The 6,334-nt window shown below is 40.4% G+C and overlaps 1 long non-coding RNA gene across 1 annotated transcript in view; it reads left to right on the top strand.

The window, feature by feature from the left end:
• The first annotated feature begins 705 nt into the window (after window positions 1–705).
• Window positions 706–6,334, top strand: part of LOC116075288 — a 20,514-nt gene continuing 14,885 nt past the window's right edge. The window contains exon 1 of the long non-coding RNA XR_004112504.1: window positions 706–840. This is a non-coding gene — a long non-coding RNA (uncharacterized LOC116075288). The remainder of the gene's footprint in view (window positions 841–6,334) is intronic.

Below are 6,334 nucleotides of genomic sequence, written 5' to 3' on the forward strand. Positions count from 1 at the left end.
GGGTGGGAGTAGTGGAGTCATTCACTGTCTTTAGCCATGTTCTTTCTGCTGAGCCTACCAGGTTCCAAAAGATAGCTACAAACCCACAGTCACACAGATGACCCTGCTCAATCTTGGTGGGTCAAGGAAGAAAATGAATAGGGGATGGGTATGAGACAAACTTGAGGGAGTAGGAGAGGGTAGAGAGAGGTTGTATGAAGGTGAGGCATTACATAAGCAGCCGGGCAGTGGTGGTACACACCATTAATCCCAGCACTTGGGAGGCAGAGGCAGGCGGATTTCTGAATTCGAGACCAGCCTGGTCTACAGAGTGAGTTCCAGGACAGCCAGGGCTACACAGAGAAACCCAGTCTCAAAACAAACAAACAAACAAACAAAAACCAAACCAAACCAAACCAAACCAAACAAAAAAAAAAACCATAAGCAATTATTCTATTTACTATCTACATAAAGCGCTATAATCCATGTAATTCTGTACACATATATATAATGTACATGTATACATGTATAAATATACACACATATAAACACACACCACACACACACACACACACACACACACACACACACATCATACACATGAGGATTGTAAGAACCAGAGGGTCAGAATGTTTTCTGTGAGGATGTGTCAGAAACTCCACTGATAAAGTCTTATCAACAGGACTGTCCAAACATGAGTTGAATAACAACAACAATGGATCTGCTAACCTGGCTTGGGAGGAAAATCTTTGAAGATGTCAGCCCTGCAGAGAGAGCTACAGGCAACTAAGGAATACCAAGAGTGGGAGAAATAGCCTTCCCCAGGGGACAGGACACTGATCATTTGTCCAATACCAAATGGTAAGCCCTAAAAACATTCATATGAGTAACATTATACAGACGGAGTGGTTATGAATGAAGAGAGAGGCCACAAATTTGAAGGAGGCTTTGGAGGGAGACAAGGGAAGGGGAAATTTTGTAATTATATTATAATCTCACAAGTAAATGAAATAACTAAAATTAAATGAATAAAAAGAAACATCAGAAACAAGTAAGGCATAGTTTCTTAGGACTTTTTTCTTTCTTTTTTACTATCATTATAATATCCTGCAAAGACTTGTGGATGAATTTGAGTCTGTTGAAATACTGATAAATCCAAAATGAAAGAGGGTGCCTTAGAGGAATTAGTGTACTCCACTTATGGAAGGAGCATACATTTATTCTATAAAATTTAAATAACTCAGATGAATGACCAAAATAAAAATCTCCTTAATTCTATGGTGATAAATTCTTTTCTTTTTCTTTTTCTTTTTCCAAGACAGGGTTTCTCTGTGTAGCCCTAGCTGTCCTGGAACTCACTTTGTAGACCAGGCTGGCCTTGAACTCAGAAATCCACCTGCCTCTGCCTCCCAAGTGCTGGGATTAATGGCATGTGCCACCACGGCCCAGTTGTGATAAATTATCTTTTCCCATGACTTGGGCTTTCTGTGCCCTGGAAGTTTAAGGGAAGGGTCAAGAGGCTAAGACACCTGAGACTGTAATTTGCTTCCCCCTTCCTATGTTCCTCTACAAGGATGGGCCAGGCCAGTTTGATTTGAGATCAAAGAGTCTGTAGAAGCCTAGCATGAGCCCACACCTACTAGATACTCTTCAGGCATATCACCCAAGTGTCCCCCATCATCAGGACTGTGTTTTCCATCTATGTGGTTTTGACTGCATCCAGGTATAGCTCCTACTTGAGAAGTCACTAAGCTAACAATTCTTTAGAACCCGAATTGTCCAGTTGTCTGCTGCATATGTAAAAGCTGAAGGCTTTTTCTTCTCCTTCAATACTACCCTAACGGTGGTTATACTGTAAGTGCTTCCAAAGTCTTGCACGTGGCTTTAAAATCAATGAATGGCTGTTGGGGCAGAGGCGAGCTGAATACAGTGTTATTGTGGTTTAGTGTTCTCATGTGTACTGAAGGGGAAGATAAACATGTGGAAATTTTATACCTCCTTTAATTGCCCTTCCTGTGGTGTTTAATTATTGGGTCTCCATATGGGTGTTTATAGTACAATTACATTTATGCCACAATGGTAAGCTCCTACTGAAGCCAATGGCCAATTTGTCAGGAATCTGGGAGGATAATTTATATCTAAAATATTGGATAGTATGCAGTTAAAACAGTCTTCAGTGATGATGGGAGATGGATGTCATTCGAATATTATTAAAGTACATCAATACTAGCATGTGTTCATCAAGAAACCCTTTTAAAATTATCTTATGGCAAAATTATAGCCACAGTGGTCACCAGTTTTGAGCTCGGAACTCCACATCATCTAGGTGTCAAAACCAGCAGCTTAAATTTCAAGTCAAAGTTCAAATCCTCTTTGACTTGTGTGGACTCTCTGATCATCCTCACTACTGTACGGCTGGCTCAGCGAAGCTACTCAATATATGTAGTTCATAAAAAAAAAAAAAGTAACTAAGTAAGGTGAAAAATTAAAATGAGCCTATGCAACGCCCCCACACCCCTCCAAGAGTAACAACGGCAACATCTTTCAAATCGTAATATCTCATGAGTTTGATAACGTCTTATTCTGGGAACAAATTTCAGGTAAAGCACCACAGATTGGGTTGACATTTACGTATAGATCAAGCATTGCATCTCAAGCGTGATGGAGTTTTGTTCCTTTATTTTAACGTTTGTGATGATTATTATATAACTACAGCATTTCTTCCTTTCGTCTCTTTGAAGCCTTGCATATGCCCATCCATGCTCTCCTTCAAATTTATGCCCTCCCTTTTCATTAATTTTTATTGCATTCATATATGAATACATATGTACACACACATACACACATATATATATGAATATATATGAATACATATATACATATATGTATATATGTATATATATATATATTCCTAAATAGAACCTGTGCCGTTTGTTTGACATTGGACAACCAATCAGTGTTCTTCCCTTGGAAAGGCCACCTCTGCTGCCTCCAGCTTTGCTCAATTCCCTGTAGCTCTATGTGTGTAGGGTTGAGGTCTCCTGGACCTTCCTTTGTCCAGTTTGACATGTTCATCGCTGTCAATGCTTTCTCAGTCACATATGGGCAGCCATGTTGGTGAGCATCTGGTGTTGCTAGGAGACACGCTCTCACAGAAGCCCCTGCTCCTCCGACTCTTAGACTCTTTCTGCCCTCTCTCCTTCAATGACCCCTGAGCCTTAGGTGTGGGAGTGTGTGTAAATGAATTCACTGGAACTGGGCTCCACAACCTGCCTTAGGTTTGGTTGTGACTTTCTGTACTAGAATATGTCTGTTGCAAGAGAGGTTTCCTTGAGAAGGGTTGAGCACCAACCCATTGGTTTTTAAGGGAGCCTTTTTGAGTCTTTGAAATGGAACTAATTTTTTAGTTTTTGTAGTTTAGTTAAAAAAAAAACATGAATAAATAATCTAGTGATTCTTTCTTTTAAAAAAAAAAATTCATGTATTTCCTAAGGGATCAGAAGAATCATGAAGACAGACTGGAAACAGGCCTTATTTCCTCCTGTGTACCCAGGCAGCATAGCATAGGATACATGGTATTTCATGGGATGCCCAGCAGTCACCCGGAATTGCCTTTGGACAGACGGTTCCATCCTGCTGCTTCAGTGTAAGTCGAAGTCATCGGTTTCCAGGCATCCCAACCTTCCTCTCTTCTCTGTGTACACGTGTGGCAGGTGACACTTCGAGAAACCTAGACATCATCCATTCCTATCTCTTCTCTTCCAGCCTTGTCTTCCTTCTTAAGTCTGTTGAAATCCTTCCCCTGTCTTTCTGCTCGCTGGTTCAGCTTCTTTATCTCTTGTGTTGGTGACTTGGGGAGTGTTCTGTCACCTTAGCTAGATGGATCTTGGTAATAAAAGTAGCTCTTCACCTCCTTGCTACTTCCTGTCCACTCAGGTTTAAGTCCAAACTCTGGTACATGTTTAGACATCACAGTTTAAGGTATTTCTTGTATTTCTTCTCTGAGTATTACCCGACCTAGTCTCTTTCTTTTTCTATGAAGCCAGGGTATCATCTTTCAGATTCTGTAGATTTCAGTTTGCCAACCCTTATCTCTTCCATTTATGCTATTAGTCATTAACTGATGTCACTTGCAGGTCAAGGTTAGCTACTCCTTTTGTATGTATTTACCCTCTGTTTTAATTTAACATTTCATTTTAATTGCAAGCGTTTTGTATCTCATTGCACTGTAAGAGCATTCCAGATGACACTATAGCTCTCTCAATTAGTGTGATGACCTGGCCTGCAGGTCACATTATTCGGGGGAACGAGGAGGGTCACAACCTGTGAATAAAGAATGGGCGAGAGAGATGACAGGGCTCAAGGAAGCATTGCTTGTCAAGAGCCATTTACTTGGTTGAGGAGGGCATATTTAAAGCAAAAATCTTGGAGGGAGGGGGAGAGGAAGGAGGGAGAAGGAAGTTTACAAGGGGAGGGGGAGAGGAAGGAGGGAGATGGAAGGTTACAAAATCCTCTGGGGTTGAGCTCCGGGGTGACAGGTGAGGAGGGGGTGGATTTCCGTGAATGTTCTTTTTCTCAGGGCCAAGCCGGATCCTTGTGATTGTCAGGCAGGATGTTAATCTCAGGGTTCTCAATTAGCTGGGGCAGGATGTTTCTCTCAGCAATGCAGGGCCAGCTGGGGCAGGTTCAGCCAAGTGTCATTTGGTCCCCAACAGTGTGATGCATGCTAGACACTTCAGCATTTAAACTGACAATCAGATAAAGGATTGGGTAGAGTCTGTGGATGCTGGTATGCTGGCAGTTTTATTTTTTGCCTCAGAGATCACATATACTGTTTATAATGCTCTAACTTGACATTTCCTAAATGGTTTCATGCATGATGCTCTCCTTGTTGGGTTACCATACATATATAAAAAAATCCATTGGATTACCACATGTAATAGAACATCAAGGATCCACTGGGTGTCTTATGCTACACATATATTTTGCCACAGTTCTTGGGGCTGAAAAATTAAATTCATGATGTCAGCAGAATTCAGTTCTGAGTATGTGGCTGTGTGTTATATGTGATATAAAATAGGTTTCAACTCTATACAGCCTCAAGTGAGGCTCAAAGACATTGTCCTAGATAAAAATGTTCAATTTTTCATGAAGATATAATGATTAGGAGTATATATATGCACCTGGAGTGTTTATTAGCTATGTGTTTTATTTGTTCTATGCAGGAACACTGCCCTAATACAATATCAAATATGGGGAAGTCATGGGAAGAAGAGAACAGATAACAGAATACCTGCAACATCTATTTCATTTATTTTTCTTGAATGGAGTTTTTGGACACTCTGCCTTGGAGACCAAACATCAGGATTTCATATTTCTCCTTGTGTCAGACATGGACATATCTTATGAATAATAAACTACAGAGTGTCTGAGAATGTTTCTGCAGGAGACTGGAAACTCAAAGTACAATCTCATCTTCCTTCCAGATTGGTTATCTAGTTGCCAGTGACTAAGCTTCAGCTTCTTTCTACTGTTTTCTAGAGGTCCTACCCTGAGACATTTAGACACAATGAACAGTCAAAATAAGACTCTCCATGGCTCTATGAAAACTCACTTGTTTACCGTGCTGTAAGTTCATTTTTTAGAGGTTAAACAAGGGACTATTTGAAAATTTTATCTTTTGATAAAGGTTTTCATTTTCCCAATGTATATATATGACAATAAAAATATTAAGTCTGTTAAGTTCACTTTCAGTTATTCCATAATCAACTTCTAACAAAGTCTCAAGTTCCTTTGAAAAGAGGTCTCTGTTCATAGTACACAGCTATGTTTGACTCAGATATGAGTGGTACTCAGAATCATTTTTCTATGAGAAGTGGCTTTTAAATCTATCCCAATGCCATAGCTCTTTCCACTGGCATCTTCCCTTTTCATAAGACCAGATCAGTTTGCTTTTACCTGATGATCCCAGCTTTGTTGAGTGTCAACATTGCCTCCTAGAAGGGTAGGGCATAGAAGTTCATAGAGCTCTCTCATGAGTTATGTGGCCCCTCATCCAGCCAAGTTGTATGGAATTCTGTGGTAATGCCTTGTGGTCTTTGGAAGGCTGAGGAAGACTGAGAGGAGGGAACTCATTATGTGGTTATGGGAGAGCCACCTTCCATGTTGAGTGCATACACTTTCCAGTGGTAAGGCTTTGATCTCCCACCATCCTTCTCCCATCCTTTTATGAGGATGCCCAATACACTTCCTTATCTTTAAAATATCCTCAGGGATGCAACACAAATCCAATTCTAATTGTAATGAGATAAGAATGTAACTTTTCTTTTTAACTTGTTAATCATGCTGGGGCGGG

Source organism: Mastomys coucha, unplaced genomic scaffold (assembly GCF_008632895.1).
Source record: "Mastomys coucha isolate ucsf_1 unplaced genomic scaffold, UCSF_Mcou_1 pScaffold3, whole genome shotgun sequence".
Taxonomy (NCBI): Eukaryota; Metazoa; Chordata; class Mammalia; order Rodentia; family Muridae; genus Mastomys; species Mastomys coucha.